At 41.2% G+C, this 16837-nt stretch overlaps 1 long non-coding RNA gene across 1 annotated transcript in view; it reads left to right on the top strand.

Moving 5' to 3' along the window:
* The window catches only part of LOC109246847 (uncharacterized), a 33888-nt gene extending 22424 nt beyond the window's left edge, over positions 1–11464 (top strand). The window contains exons 2-3 of the long non-coding RNA XR_002071474.2: positions 6205–6304; positions 11286–11464. This is a non-coding gene — a long non-coding RNA (uncharacterized LOC109246847). The remainder of the gene's footprint in view (positions 1–6204; positions 6305–11285) is intronic.
* Positions 11465–16837: the final 5373 nt, after the last annotated feature.

Below are 16837 nucleotides of genomic sequence, written 5' to 3'. Positions count from 1 at the left end.
ACAGAAGAAGGAAGCGACTGTAACACAGTGGAGTTAAGTCACTTGCATAAGGCCACACAGCTAATAAGTGATGAAGCTGGTATTCCAACTCCAGAATGCAGAATCCATCCTCTGATATTTTGTTATATTGCCATTCATATTTTTGTATCTTCTTTTCCCAACATTTTTTTCTTAATTTACAATATTTTTTCATCTCTTATTCCTTTTGCCCAAATTACCATTTTTTTTTTTGAGAATATAATTTTTCCTATTAGCATACCAGGATCAGGAAAGGAAGTACAGCATCTCTCATAATCTCTAATCTTCTAAGGCACTTAAATGCCACAAATTCTACTGGTGATTACTCTTTTTGGAAGAATATTCCTGACTGTTTACTGCTGTGCTTTTCAGTCCTGTATCCATGCAAGTTGATTCTAAGTATTTGGTGTCCTTTCACTTGTTTATTATTCCTGATCATGTTTGAATGCTTTCTGCAACATAGTTAAATCCTGTTATACCATAATCAAGACAAATATTATACCCTAAAATCAAATTCTTTTTTACATTTGTTTTAGAAGGAAAACTAATGTATATTGATTGGCTCTTGAGCCAGGAAAGAGGAGATGCTTTTTCAAATGTTTGTCTAACCTTCACGAGACAGCTGTGAGGCATGTGATGCCGTCCTTACTTTACAACTGAGAAATGAGATACTAGAGAATAATTCTATCTACAATTTGCTGAAGGCTTGCCTTGGTCCACCATCTTTTTTCATGCATTATCTTAAAAACTTGGAAGGTGGTATTGTTTATCTCCATCTACAGAGGAGGAAACTGAGGCCTAAGGAGGTTAATTAATTTTCCAAAAGCTTATGGTAATGATGGTTTCTCTGACTTTAAGGACTATTGCCTTTTCTCATTACCACACAGAGATCTGGGTTCCAGCTTCTGCTGGAAAATCTGTTGTTCTTATGTTCTTCACTCTTACTCTTCAAGAGTTTTTATAAATTGAGGTAAATTCAAATGCCTGCAGGCCCCAAACAGGTAACAAAATGGAGCAAGACAAACCATGTGTCACAATGGTGTAAGCTAAATGGAAGTCACAACTGATCCTGGACCTTAATATCTCCAAAGGCACATGGATAGAGCTGATGGTGAGGCTGCGTCCATGCACAAAATAGAGGGTGGAAGCCCCACATCCAAGAGTGATTGAGACCAGCTGGCTGAGGGCTCAGGGGCTTAGAGTCCTAGTGTAACATTTTCATGGGGGAATGCCATCACATGTTCCAGATCATCAGATTTTTTAAGACACTACAGAAAGTTATATATTTTTTTTTTAATTTTTTTTTTCAACGTTTTTTATTTATTTTTGGGACAGAGAGAGACAGAGCATGAACGGGGGAGGGGCAGAGAGAGAGGGAGACATAGAATCGGAAACAGGCTCCAGGCTCCGAGCCATCAGCCCAGAGCCTGACACGGGGCTCGAACTCACGGACCGCGAGATCGTGACCTGGCTGAAGTCGGACGCTTAACCGACTGCGCCACCCAGGCGCCCCAACAGAAAGTTATATTTTTAAATTATAGTTTCTAATGTTTCAATGATGGCAATCAATATGGCCCTTTGTTCTTGGGCCTCCAGTTTGGGACCTCTCTTCTAAGGCTGTCTTGTGCCTTCTTACCCATTTTATCTTTACTTTCCTCCTCCTTTTGCAAATGTCATAGAATTTCTTTTCCTTATTTCTTATACAATTTTTAAAGAAATATTTCACTTCTAACTTTTTTATTGAGATCTAGTTAACATACAATTTTATATTAGTTTCAGGTGTACACCAATATGATTTGACATTTATATACATTATGCAATGATCACCATAAGTCTAGTTACCATTGTCACTGCACAAAATTATTACAGTATTATTGACTATATTCCCTATGCCATACTTATACCCCCATGACTTCTTTATTTTATAGGAAGTTTATACCTCCTAAACCCCCTTCACCTATTTTACCCATCCCTCCACCCCCTTCCTCTGGCAACTACCTGTTGTTCTCTGTATTTATGAGTCTGTTTCTATTTTGTTTTGCTTGCTCATTTGGTTTTCTTTTTAGGTTTCACATATCAGTGAAATGATACTGTGTCTGTCTTTTTCTTTCTTACTTACTTCACTTAGCAATAGCCTCTATATCAATTCATATTGTAGCAAATGGCAAGATTTTTTTGGTTGAATAATATTTCATGGTGGGTATGTATGCATATATATTACATCTTCTTTATTCATTCATCTATCCATGAAAATTAGGTTGTTTCCATATCTTGACTACTGTAAATAGTGCAATAAACATAGGGGTGCATGTATCTCCTCGAATTAATGTTTTTATTCTCTTCAGATAAGTACTCAGAAGTGGAATTATGGGTCAAAAGGTGTTTCTATTTTTATTTTTTTATTTTTTTTAATTTTTTTTCAATATATGAAATTTATTGTCAAATTGGTTTCCATACAACACCCAGTGCTCATCCCAAAAGGTGCCCTCCTCAAGGGTGTTTCTATTTTTAATTTTTTGAGGAAACTCCATACTGTTTTTCACAGTGGCTGTACCAATTTACAGCCCCACCTACAGTACACAAGAGTTTCCTTTTCTCCACATCCTCACCAACACTTTTTATTTTTTGTCTTTTCGGTACTAGCCATTCTGACTGGGGTGAGGTGATATCTCATTGTGGGTTTGACTTGCATTTCCCTGATGTGCCAATGTCGATCATCTTCCCATGCATCTATTGGCCATGTCTATGCCTTCCTTGGAAAAATGTCTATTCAGGTCCTCTCCCCATTTTGTAATTGGATGTTTGCTTTTTGGTATTGAGTTGTATGCATTCTTTATATATTTTGGATATTAATTCCTTACCAGATGTATCATTTGAAAATTTCTTCCATTCAGTAGGTTATCTTTTAGTTTTATTGATGTTCTTTTACTGTGCAAAAGCTTCTTAATTTGATGCAGTCCCAATTGTTTGTTTTTACTTTTGTTGCTCTTGCCTGAGGAGACAGATCCAAAAACATTTCTAAGATGTCCAAGAGTTCACTGCCTGTTTCCTTTGAGGAGTTTTATGCTTTTAGGTCTTACATGTCAGTCTTTAATCCATTTTGAGTTGGTTTTGTGTATGGTGTAAGAAAATGGTCTAATTTCATTCTTTTGCATGTAGCTGTCCAGTTTTCCCAGCACCGTTGCTGACTCTCTTTTCCCCATTGTATATTCTTGCCCTTTTTGTTATAGATTAATTGACCATATAAACATGGGTTTATTTCTGGGCTCTCTGTCCTGTTTCATTGATCTACGTGTCTGTTTTTGTGCCAGTACATACTGTTTTGTACTAGATTTTGAAATCTGTGAGTATGATACATCCAGCTTTGTTCTTTCTCAAGATTGCTTTGGCTGTTCGGGGTCTTTTATGGTTCTATAAAAATTTTAGGACTATTTATTCTAGTTTTATTTTTTAAAATGCCATTGGAGGGGTGCCTGGGCGGTTCAGTTGGTTAAGTGTCTGACTTCAGCTGAGGTCATGATCTCACACTCCATGAGTCTGTGCTGACAGCTCAGAGCCTGAAGCCTGCTTCGGATTCTGTGTCTCCATCTCTCTCTGCCCCTCCCCCACTCACACACTGTCTCAAAAATAAATAAACAGTAAAAAAATAAAATTAAAAATGCCATTGGGTTGCACTGAATTTGTAGATTGCTTTGTTTGTAGATTGTAGATTGGACAATTTGTAGATTGTAGTGTGGACATCTTAACAATATTAATCCTTCCAATCCATGAACATGGCATATCTTTCCATTTATGTGTGTCTTCTTCAATTTCTTTCATCAGTGTCTCATAATTTTCAGAGTACAGGTCTTTCATCTAATTGGTTAGATTTATTCCTAGGTATTGTATTCTTTTTGATGCAATAGTAAATGAGATTATCTTTTTAATTTCTTTTTCTGATAGTTTGTTTTAGTGTATAGAAACCAAACAGATTTCTGTATATTAATTTTGTATCCTACAACTTTACTGAATTTATTTATTAGTTCTAATCATTTTTGGTGGACTTAAAAATTTTCTTTTTCTATATAACGTCATGCCATCTGCAAATAGTGACAGTTTTAATTCTTTCTTACCAATTTGGATGCCTTTTATTTCTTCTTCTTGTCTGGCTGGTGTGGCTGGAACTTCCAGTACTGTGGTAAATGAAAGTGGTGAGAATAGACATACTTGTCTTGTTCCTATCTTAGTGGAAAAGCTTTCAGCTTTTCAGCATTGAGTATAATGTTAGCTGTGTGTTTGTCTTATACGGCCTTTATTATGTTGAGGTGTGTTCCTTCTATACCCACTTTGTTTAGAGACTTTTTTTTTTTAATCATAAATGGCTGTTGAATTTTGTCAAGTGCTTTTTCTTCATCTATTGATATGATCATATAACAATTTGTATTTTTTAATACCACCTTTAATACGAAGTAATATAACCTTTATTATACAGGGAGAAGACAACCATCTACAAAACAAAAGAGGCTTCCAACAAATTCTTTCCTCATGGCCCTCTGAAGAAACCAAACCTGCTGTCATTCTTAGTTTCAGACTTCTGGTTTCCAGAACTGAGAGAAAATACATTTCTGTTGTGTGGGCCAACCAGTGTGTGGTATTTTGTTATGGCAGCACAAGCAGACTGTTACATCCTCCTTCAGTCTATGTTCAACATAGCAGCCAGAATGAACTTAAATCAAATCATGCCTCTTCTCTGTGAAAACTCCCCAAAACCAAAGTTCTTCTACTGCCCTGAACTGATCTGTTTTCCCTGCTGCCTGCCCTACACCCTCTCCTGCGATGTTCCCCTCACTCTTGCTCTGGCCATGGCAGCCTGTTGGCCTGATGTGCCTCAGGCACTAGATTCTGGCTCTGCCCCAGGGTCTTTTCACTGCTGGCCTTCTGCCAAATGTTCTTCCCAGGATAACCACCTGGCTCTCACTCCTCACTTCCTTCAGGCCTTTCCTCAGGTACAATATTTTCAGTGAGGCCTTTCCTAGCCATTTAATGTAAAAGTGCAACCCTCCCACACCCTACTATCCCCTTGCCTGAATTCTTATTCTCCTTAGTCCCTATTACTATCTAACACAGGATATATTTTACTTATCTTTTAATATTGTCTGCCACCCTACTCAAATGTAAATTCCAATGGGGGCAAGGATTGACTGTTGTGTTCATTCCTTTAGCTATTGTGCCTGACACATCATTGATGCTCAATAAAGAGCTCTTGAATGAATAAAGGAATTAATGAATGAAGAAATTCTTTATATCAGTTAGAAGTCTTCCTTCTTCCTAAACAAAAAGCCTTGGTAATATTGTTATCAACTTACCATGCCACATTTAACCATGGTACAATACTGCTTAAAAATCCTAAACAGTCTTGAAAGAGAATGAGAGGCCTTTTTTTCTCCATAACTGCCAATGACTCTTTTTATTATACTTTTTCCCTGATAAAGTAAATCTAATAAATCTAATTTCTTTGCTGTTCCAAAGTTCCTCCCACACCCATTTACAATGGTTCCTCTCTATTACTCCTTACATCTATTCTTACTGCATAGCATTTGAATTATTCCAATAATATCCCTTCAGTTTATCTCTATGGAATTAATAACCAAATGTTCAGTGCCTTGTTACAGCAAATGTACAATGTCTGCTTTCCTAGGAAAGCTATGGATTCCTGCTTTCTACTTGAGGAAGAAATCCCGAGCAATATTAAAACCACTGTAACTTTAACAGGATGCTAAAGATAAAGAGTAATAGATTTCTTTTCTTTTTTTAATGTTTATTTATTTTTGAGAGAGAGAGAGAGAGAGAGAGAGCAGGGGAGGGAGAGGGAGAGGGAGACACAGAATCCAAATCAGGCTCCAGGCTCTGAGCTTTCAGCACAGAATCCGAGGCTGGGGTTGAACTCATGAACCACAGGATCATGACCTGAGCCAAAGTCGGACACTCAACTGACTGAGCCACCCAGACACCCATAGATTTCTTAATTTTCAAAAATAGAACCATAATCTAAACCTGACAAAACAGAGTTATAAACCCTGTGTTTTTCAAAATATGGCCTAGAAAAGTTTCAGAGTGATTTTAAACATCCAATGGAGCAAATTGTAGCTTCTAACCACTTCTGTCCCCAGTAAGCCCCTGAGCTAATCCTGGCCTTCTTTTGAACAGGACTGCTGTTTTCCTGCCCACCATGTGACTCACAAGATTAGAAACCAGGCCTTCCTTAAAGTCCCTTCCATCAAGATTCTGTGAATTTTGTTCATGCTGGGTAAGGCACTGACCACAAAGGACTTAAGCTGTCATTGGTGTAAGATTCCTTGTTGGAATATTTTTGGAGTTTAAGGAGATATGTTTTTAAGCAGCAATCCAGTCTGCTTTTTAGTTTCTAAAAGATTTCTAGGAATCAGGGTTATCAAGAGACTGCCCTAACCGTTGAAGCTTCAATTACATCTTATTCTTCAACTTGATTTCAATGGCTTCCAAGAAGTATTTGCCAAGTGAGGCCATTTGGGAGGCAAAAGAGATGCATAGAGTCAGCCCTAAAAATGCTTGCCTTCTGGTAGAGAAAATCAAATTAACATCTTTAAAACAGTGAGAGGCCAAAAAATGCAAATTGGGTAGTGTTGATCAGGAGGGCAGGAGTGGTTCAGAGAAAGGAGAGTAGTGTGGTCTGAAGAAATCAAGAAAAGCCTCAGGAAAGAAGCAGTATGTCAGACTGAAATTTAGAGGACAATAAGATTAGGGTTAGGAAGGGGGGTCACCATAGTCAAGAGTAGGAAGGGGGGCGCCACAGTCAAGAGAAATAACATAAGCAAAAGCATGGACATCGTTCCTGAGGAATTCTAAGTGGAGGATAAAAATCTTCATCCTCCAGCCTTTTCTTCTCTTCCTCCAAAATGCATGATTGCCTGGCCCCCACGGGGCTCTGAAAGCACCCCGAGACTGAAGTCCATGTGTACCAGGTGAGAAAGCATGTGGAAGTCTCTTCCCAGAATAATAAGTGAGTAGTCCCTTGGTTTCTCCACTACATTTTGAAGAATATAAATGAGCAAATGTCAGATTCAAATAGATCCCTCAAGAAGGATAATTTTAGTTGACTGTTTGGGACTGGAAGCCTGTCTGGGCACGTACAAGCACACAGATATCAGTTACCTTTGGTTACTGAGGAGGAGCAGGTGTCTAAACAAAGCCGCTGCTAGCCAAACTGATTTAAAATGACACTGTGCTCCTCCACAGCCCCAGGGATTAGTGAGCATGCAGCAGGCCCAAGATCACCTTCTTTACAGATGGCTTTTGAGGACACCTGTACTTAATTAACTGTCACAGTCAATGGCTACATCTGAGCCTGACATTTTGTCCTGAAAGGATCATGAAGTTATACGAGCATAACACTGCTGAGCTTAGAACCTGGAGAAAGTGACTCCAGGCTGTTTGTTCCAGGCTCAGTGGCTTCTAAAACCTCCCAAGTCTCTCTGAGCTCCCATTTAACTTTAAGTACATTAGGCAAAGGTGCAACTTATTCGTTCTTATTTCTGTGCTATTGCCTTTTCTATTTGCCTAAACATGTTTACTGAGTGCTTACTCTGTGAAAGGCTCTCTGCCAGATGTTTGAGTGAAGAAGGGAAACACAGAGATGAATGAGGCAATTTATGTCCTCAAACAGTGTGAACTCTCCTCCAGTAGTAGCTCAGTGGGGTAGAGTAAGTCTGAAGCCATCAGGGATACAGAATATGCCAAGGGGAGGCAGGGCAAGGAGCAATTAATTTTGAGGGAAAGTTTCTGAAAAGACTCCTCAGAGGTATTTTTTGACTTGTGTTTTCAAGAACAGACATATTCTAATTGGGAAAAGAAATATTCAATAACAGGAGTGTAAACAAAGGAAAAAAATATGAAAATGTATGATATATTTGGAAAATGATCAGGAACCCAGGGTAGTTGGAGGGATATAATGAAAAATATGTTTTAAAAGGTAGGTTGAAGCCAGATGATGGAGAAGTTCAATGGCAGGCTAGGGAGATAGGATTTTTTCTCTGTGTATGAATAATAAAGAGTTACTCAAAGTTTTGAGCAAGAGGATATAGCATGACCACATGTAATTATTAGTATGTGAAGGGTGGCAAGATATGCCACCTAAAATATATTCTTTTGGCATAAGGATTATTTTGAGTGGAAGGCAATGGAGAAGAAATTGATAGAATAGCTCCTTAGCACCACCACCGTGCCATTTGCCTAAAAGCAGGGCATAAATTTGTAAAGGTGTCCCCTTCCCTTCTGTACTAGAAAGGACAGAAGTTAACACTAGAGACAACTCTAGACCTTTATTGGCCTAGAGAAATCTACACAAAAGGAATCTATAAAACAAACCTTTTTAAAACTAGTCCTTAGGTATCATTTGTTCCCCCATATATTTGCCTTCCCACAATTTGCCCCCTCTAGAGACTCAAAGTCTTTTTCCTTTGTCTTGTCACTTCTCTGAAAAAAACTGTTGTCTTTGTTAGGCTTTATAAGCCCAAGTTCTAACCACCCCTTTGAGTTACTCACCACTGGAAGCTCCCATGTGTGTGCACAATGCACTTGTTAATAAACTTGTTTGTTTTTCTCTTGTTAGTCTGTCTTTTGTCAGTCCAGTTTATAGGCCCCAGCCAATACACCTACGATGGGTGGAAAGAAAATAATTTTTCCCTCCTCTACTTGTACTATCAGGAATGTGATGGATGGACTGAAGATAAAAAAAGGCCAGTGAGGACCAGCAGTCGCCATATTTCTAGAATGAGGTGACAGAGGCCTGACCTGGTCCAGAGATAGAATGACCAAACGGGGCAGATTCAGTAAGCTGGCTGAGGTACAAGGAAGAATAGAGGTTGGCTCCAACTTTAGCTGGAGTTGGTGTTCACATGTCATCTTCTACCATACTTTCTATGAACATCCCATCTCATGGAATAGGACTTGAACTTATTTCTGTTCACAAAGAAACTTAAACTTACAGACCTTTTAGATCTTCCCAGAACACAATCAGTTTGAGTAGATTAAGACTGACAAAGGATCTGACTTCAAATGCAGTAGCTGCAAGAATAGAGATACTTTCAAATGAGAAAGGAAACAGGAACCAGTTCATGATGAAAGAGACTGGGGACACATTTGATGTTCAGCTGCCTGGTGGTCATTAATGTAGAGATCGCCTCACTGTAATTAGGAATGCTCACTTGGTGTTCTCTCATAGCAGTTGACAGAGGTGATGACTGCTGTTTCAGATATTTGTGAACATTTAGGGTAATCTTTTGTTTGTTTTTTTTCATTTGTTTCTTTGTCAGTTAACTATTGGAGAAACATAAGTTTCAGTTCTATTGAGTCTTCCACGTTGAAGACAAGATAGAAAATTCTCTCAGAGATTGAATCTCTTCTAGAAAACTTCATCGGCATTGAAATAAACATTAGGGGAAATCTTGTAACAGAGCTATGAAGGCCAGAACCTTTCTTTTAAATTTTTCTTTTTTTTAATGTTTATTTATTTTTGAGAGACAGAGAGAGACATAGTATGAGTGGGGGAGGGGCAGAGAGAGAGAGGGAGACACAGAATCTGAAGCAGGCTCCAGGCTCTGAGCTGTCAGCGCAGAGCCTGGCGCAGGGCTCGAACTCACGAGCTGTGAGATCATGACCTGAGCTGAAGTCGGATGCTCAGCCAACTGAGCCACTCAGGTGCCCCAAGAACCTTGTCTTTTGAGGGGGAGACCAGGTCTTTCGTCTGATGGTACAGAATGAGGATGATTTATTTTAATTTTATCTATTAAGTCCCTTATTTACATAAGCAATTGCTTTTGGTCTATTACAATGGCTTATGCCTTCCTGAATCCAATCCTAGAGCATCATCTTTCCCAAAGACTCTGAGGAGAAAGGACTTCATTTGTGATCTCGGGAGCTACAAAGAGGCGGCACCTCAAGAGCACACCTCTGTACTGGGCAGCCTGCCTTGCCTCAGGAACAGAGGAGGCAGCCAGGCCTTTGTCCAAAAAGCTTTTTCGTGACTAACCGACAGTGAAACTGTTAGGTGGAAAATGTGCTGCAGAGTTTCCAATTACTCTGAAAGTAAAACTAATGTCCTCATGTACTTCCAGAATAATTATTAACGTCTTTCGTGATTGAAAACTTTAAAAAGATTCAGATCATTGGAATTAATATGTTCAAGTGATCTTGCCTAGCATCTAGATCATCTTGAGTAATTTAGATCAAAACGTTTGCTTTTATGCTCTAAAGCACTTGTGAGACATAATTTTCAAAAATACATTCATGAATGGCAAAAAATATATATAAAGCAAATGTTGTGGCCCAGGAAATTTTGATATGTTCATTCATAGTTATACTTCAACAGTGTGTTGACCCAACTGACAGTTTTTGAGACTTGTTACCTGCCAAAGAGTATTCATAGCCTAGGGTTCATGAGCAATTGTGAGTTTGTGGATACACACACACACACACACACACACACATGTGTGTGTGTGTGCGTGTGTTTGAGGTTTGCCTCTACTAACAGAAGAAAACTTGCATAAATTTGCCACTTAAAAGACAATCTTCATCCAAAAATAGATCTTGATTCTTGTACTATATCATCACCTTACAGTTTGAGGAAGGGGAAAGCATCATCTGGAAGGAAAAATATGCTTAGGAAATTCACTGTGACTCTCTGATTTTTAGGTGGTTTCCACAAAGCTGACATGGTTTTGTGTGTGTATGTGTGACTGTTTCTCTCACAAAAGAAATGAGCAAATATATAACAAAGAAGATGTTTTAGCAAGACCGAGTTTCACCTCTGTTTTTGGTCCTAAAACCAAATGTTTTCAAGGTAAAAACTTTCCAAGCAAGGGGAAAACAAACAATAGCGTTCTTTGTAAAAATGCCTTCTTGCCGCTAATTTGAATGATTTTAGGTAATTACAGTTGGCCACGATGCAAATTCTCATGATGCAGAGTCAGTATGGCAGTAGGAATAGAAAGTACAGACTCTTTCTCAGAGCCTTGGGCACCATCTCAAGTTAGGTTCTCTCTGCCCCAGGCCTCCCGCTGGCTCATTCCCAACCCATGGCCTCTCATGCTAAACCTTGTCTAAATCTGACAGCTCCACCGGGTCCTACGCTCGGTGGAAAAATACCATGTGCACATGTTATTTCCCATCCTCTATGGCTGGAAGACACTGATGACATGTAGTGCTCCAGACTTCCAGAGTCATTTCCAGTAACGAGATATTTTTCATGGCAGGTGTCCACGAATCACTCCGTCCTATAGATGGTCGGGCTGAGTCTCAAGGATTGAATGACTTGCACTCTGAAAATCCCTACAGAGCAATGACAGAGCCAGTTTCATAAGGTATGGCCTCCAAAGAAATGGGTCATCCCACATGCAAAGTCAGGAAATGAAAATGTGGCCTCGGGCTCAGTTGCAGGGGAGAAATTTTAGGAGGGCTAAATATAGTCACCCAAACTGGAAGACAGCCAGCGCTCAGGGTGCCCGCTTTAGGGGCTTACACAAGACCACTCTGGCATCCTTAATTGCCACAGGTGTGTTACGTAGTTCTTTTAATCTCTTTTAATCTCTCCTAAAAATAAATCCTTAATGAGTCTAGCTCCAAATGTTGACTGTATTATCATTTTTAAGTTAAGGATGAAAAGAGGCTGTGGTGAGGACTAGAAAGAAGAGGTGTTCCTTCTTGGGAAATCAGAGGTGTAGCCCATGAGTTGCTAAGGGATGATCCTGAAAGTTGATCTTTCTTCTTTTCAAGACAAAATTTCTTACAGACCCCTGTTTAATTTGTTCTGTACCATATTATTTTTTGTTTTGTGAAAGCCTGAGAAATGTGTCTGTCCAAGTGTGGTTCCTCGCTGCCCGGGTCTGAGGATAAGGCCACTGCTTTGTCTGCCTCCCCTTCAGAGTTGTCTGTGCGCTGCCCAGAGGTGCTAGTCCCGTGGTGGGAGTAGTGAGACCAACATATGGGCCAGCAAGGTCCCTTCACTCTCCAGGGAACCCCACCTTCCCGGGTGCAGTAGGGGTGGTAGAAGAGACTGGGTGTTAGCAAGGGTTTTGGAACAACGTACGTCTGGCAGTTGAATTGAGGTTTCATTTCTTACTGTCGCGTCCATGCACAGACCTCAGGTTATTTGTTTCTACCTCAGAAATAATAACACCAGGCCTTCCAACAAAGGCTGTGAGAACAGATGAGGGAATGGTGCAGGATAGTCATCAAAGGACCCGACACAGGATATCCTCAGTACACACTTAGAGGATCTTGCTTAGCATTGAAGTGATCATCCGGAACAATCAGGCAACCATAGTTGCTTTTATTGCATCCAAAACACTTCTGGAAGAGCTCCTAGCTGGCTCAATCGGTAGAGCATGCGACTCTTGATCCTAGGGTTGTGAGTTCGAGCCCCACGTTGGGTGTAGAAATTACTTAAAAATTAAATCTTTAAAAATAAATAAGTAAAATACTTTTGTAAAACATGATTTGGCATTTGATAAAGAGTATTGGGGACAGGGTTGGTTTTGCAAATGGCATTGTTTCCATGGGATAACTCACATAGATTAGCGTATGTTATCACTACCAGAAACAGAGAGGGAAGATTCTTCTTAACTGGCATTTCAGATGTCTCCAATTTTTTTTCTTTGACTCTCAATTTAAAGTCATATCAATTTGCTTCCTTGTTAGAAGGTTTGTACATGAAGGCGGCATTCCACTATGGTAGCCCAGCTATTCCAAACTGGCTGCTTATTAAGGCATTCACCAGTAGTGGTCTTCCATATTTTCCTATGTGTTTTCCCCTTCCTCAAAAACAGGGACCATATGGGCACCTCTCTCATTCCCTGCGCCCCCCCCCAGTCTTAAAACTAGCTAGAGTTCAATGAACTCTTAGTGATTAACTGTTAGATGCGTGTAGAACGATTTACTGCTGAGGGATTTCTCCAAAGACACAACCTACAAGCTGAGTTTCCCATCTCATGAAAGCCACTCTCTCCACCCAAATTTCTGTATTTAACTATAATCTTCAATGGATAAACAGGTGTTTTGGGGTTTTCATTTTGTTTTGTTTTGTTTTTTTGGGCCACTGGTTAGCTCCTTCTCTGTTTAACTGATTTTGTCTCCATCCAAGACTACTCCTTTGTTTTTTCTTCCTACAAACTCTTTTTTAAAAAGAGGTTTCTCTCTGCAACTTTTAGTTTCCCTGAGGCTGGGCAGATAGACTTATGAGGCTTGAATTTTGTTTATGTGCTTTGAAAATTCTAATTATAACTCTTTGGGGAGTTGCTGTGCAAAGCGTTGTATAAAAGGAGAACTGGATGGGGGACTGACAGGCTGGTGGGGATTAAACGTGCATGTCACTGTGGTGCTGGGTGCAGCTGCCGCAGCAGCTAATGCTACAACAAATAACCCTGAGACAAAGGTTTGCTGCAATACATTGTTGTATCTTACTGGGCTCTTAGAGGGGGGCCTGGTTAAAGGAGGGCAACATAGCACTCTTAAATATGGTGAAGTTGGCTGCCTTTCCAAGCTGACTTAGAGGAACCAAGGAGTCCCCCCAAAATGGTGCAAGCCTTTCATTCTATAGCTGAAAGGTCAAGTGTGGAATCTAAAAACTCCCTGCTAAAGCCATGGTGTGCCACTACATAAGACAGAGTCACTGACTGGTCAGGGAGTGGCAATGAGGAGAGAACTTGAGGTCAAGGCCCTTAGAAGGAGAGGCTTTGCTGGGGCGCCTGAGTGGCTCAGTCGGTTGAGCGTCGGACTTCGGCTTAGGTCATGATCTCCTGGTCTGTGAGTCGAGCCCCACATCGGCCTCTGTGCTGACAGCTCAGAGCCTGGAGCCTGCTTCGGATTCTGTGTCTCCCTCTCTCTCTGCCCCTCCCTTGCTCATTCTCTGTCTCTCTCTCTCTGTCAAAAATAAATAAACATTTAAAAAAATTAAAAAAAAAAGAAGGAGAGGCTTTGGAGTAGGGTATTTATATGTTTTGTTCCTAGGCTGGTCCAATGAGGATAAAGTAAATGTTCTTGTTAAGGATATCCATTGAGGAGTCTCAGGATAGCTACTTTACCCCCCTCCCACCCGCTTTACCACACAGTCTACAATCCACCATGCACGTCTAGCCTTGTGGGCTAAGAATTGTCTCTTCCCCTCCAAGTGTCTGTTTTTTGTCATTATTTGCAAAAGCGAGGGCAAGGAGAAAGTTAGTGGAAACATCAAGTTGTTTATACCTTTGCTTCTCAAAGTGCGGCCAATGGACCAGCAGCATCAACATCACCTACTGACATCCTACTTGTTATAAATGAAGACTCCAGCCCCTACCCTAGACCTACCGAATCAGAATCTGCATTTTAACAAGGTCCCCAGATGATGTACGTGCACATTAAAGTTTAAGAAGCACTGACTCAGATCTTAATGTAGATTTATTTAATTTTGGTTTGCACATTAGAAAGACAATGGATCATTTCTGGATGTTGAAAGAGGATACGAGGACGCAAGAAGCTGTACCCCGTTCTATTCCTTGATAGATTCACCGGAATGTCTCCGGGGCCCATCATTCTGTCAGTCCTAGGCCAAGTCACTTCACTAGTTTATTCCTACTCCCGCTGGATCAATACACTCCACCTGTCAGTGACTAGGTCTCAGTCATCCCCCTTCTTGTGTCCGTCTAGACATTCCCAGAAGAGGAAGGGAGTAGCTCACATATGCTCACCCTGCTACAGACATCGTGTCCAACCATCCTCAGAAGAAGAGGACATCTTTCAGACCTCCACGGCCCACAGCAGCTGCACTCTGGTCTGCTGTTACCTGGAGTTCTTTGCCATCTGCTTACTAGGTTCTAATATTTATCTCTATCTCAGGTGAGAACATTTCCCTTAGAATGGCCACCTCTTTTCTGAAGAGGGGGGCAGGAACGGAAAGGATGGGAAAAGAGGGGGTCCCATGCAAGACGGTTGGAGGTAGTGGCCAGAGAGCAAAGTGGATCCCCAGGTAATGCTCTGTAGAGATATGGGAGAAGAAATTCAGCACACAGTCTGCTGTTTCGTGTGAAGTTTCTTTCTGAGCTGTGCTCTAACGCTAGCCTCCCTCCATTTCTCCAAGCAAGACTTTAGCAAAATCTGCTGTCTCTGACTTCTTGGCAAGAGAGCTGAGCTTCAGAGACCGTGTCTAGCTTGTGGTCAGGTGATGTGGTGAGTTGAGATATTACCTCACCTTTGAAGGCACACCACACCAGCTGGCTAAGTGACCTAGATTTCAGGGGAAACAAGAAGTTGAGAACAGTAACTATGGATGTGTAAGTCCCCAAAATTCTAGAAACCTTGGGGACATCATTGATTTCCCACAGAATATGGGATGAGGGAGGTTCGAACAATTACTTTTTACATTAAACACATGAGTGCTCCCAGTAGGGACTCGGAAACAATTCTGCCAGTGAGTGTAACTGTGTCCTTTCCTGCCAGGACAGAAAGGTTGTGGAAGGTTAGGGAGATTAGTTTGAGTTGAAGTCAGGAAAAGCCACTGCTGCCTGCCTGCACTTAGCCCTGAGGACCCCCTTTGCCGCTCTCTGAAATCCAGCTTCCATCCCTTCGCCCTCTGCCCCTTGTCTGTCAGACACGTATGTGTCTGAACCCTTTTTTTAAATTTTTTTTAACGTTTATTCATTTTTGAGAGACAGAGAGAGACAGAGCATGAGCGGGGAAGGGGCAGAGAGAGGGAGACACAGAATCTGAAACAGGCTCCAGGCTCTGAGCTGTCAGCACAGAGCCCGACACGGGGCTCGAACTCACAAACTGCAAGATCCTGACCAGAGCCGAAGTCGGACACTCAACCGACTGAGCCAACCAGGCACCCCTGAGCCCTAAGTTCTAATTCCCTCCCAGAGTCACCAGTGATATTGAGGAACCTATAACCCCCAAGAAGATTTTGTCTGTGGAGCACACTTAAAGGGTCTACACTGGGAGCCACCAAGTCCTGACATCTGCAAAGCTGAGCCTCTGCTGAGCTGTAGCTGAGAGACACAAGGACAAGAGAACTTGAGTTTACTTAGCTGCTACCATACGAGCATGAAAAGTCACCTTTCCTGTTTCTGGAAGTTCTCCTCGTTCTACCTACCCAGCCCAGTGCCTGCCAATGTACACAGATGCTTCAAAGGAATGACTGAGCCTTCTTTTATGCAGGGGTGTTGACTGCTACAAACATGTATATCTAGTTAGGTCACTAAATGCTTGGTTTTCTTCATTCAGGCTTAAAGCACTTATTCATCTAGAAGCCTGAAAATCTATCACCACACCACTCGTGGTCTGCTGGCTCTGCCACCATCTCCAATAGTCCTCAACCTTTGGAGGCCATGAGAATCACTTGGGATGACAGTCAAAGATGCAGATTCCTTGGCCCTGAGCTCAGTTGAGACTTTGTCCTGGTGCACCATGGGCAACACTGGAGAATCCCTGCTCCAGGGTGCTAACTCCAAGTTCCCTATCCTATCCTCCAGAGTCATTACTTTCTGCCCCTCCATAGCCTTTGGATTCTTTTTTTTTTTAATGTTTACATTTATTTTATTTTTGAGGCAGAGAGAGACAAAGCATGAGCAGGGGAGGGGCAAAGAGAGAGGGAGACACAGAATCCGAAGCAGGCTCCAGGTTCCAAGCTATCAGCACAGAGCCCGATGCAGGGCTGGGACCCACGAACCATGAGATCATGACCTGAGCCGAAGTCAGATGCCTAACTGACTGAGCCACCCAGACGCCCCCATAGCCTTTGGATTCTTAAATTCCCTTCAGAGGTAGGTTCATCCTT

This window comes from Panthera pardus, unplaced genomic scaffold, assembly GCF_024362965.1.
Source record: "Panthera pardus isolate Hobbes unplaced genomic scaffold, ASM2436296v1 HiC_scaffold_13, whole genome shotgun sequence".
NCBI lineage: Eukaryota > Metazoa > Chordata > Mammalia > Carnivora > Felidae > Panthera > Panthera pardus.
Note: the sequence above shows the minus strand (reverse complement) of the source record. Positions and strands in the feature narration are given on the sequence as shown.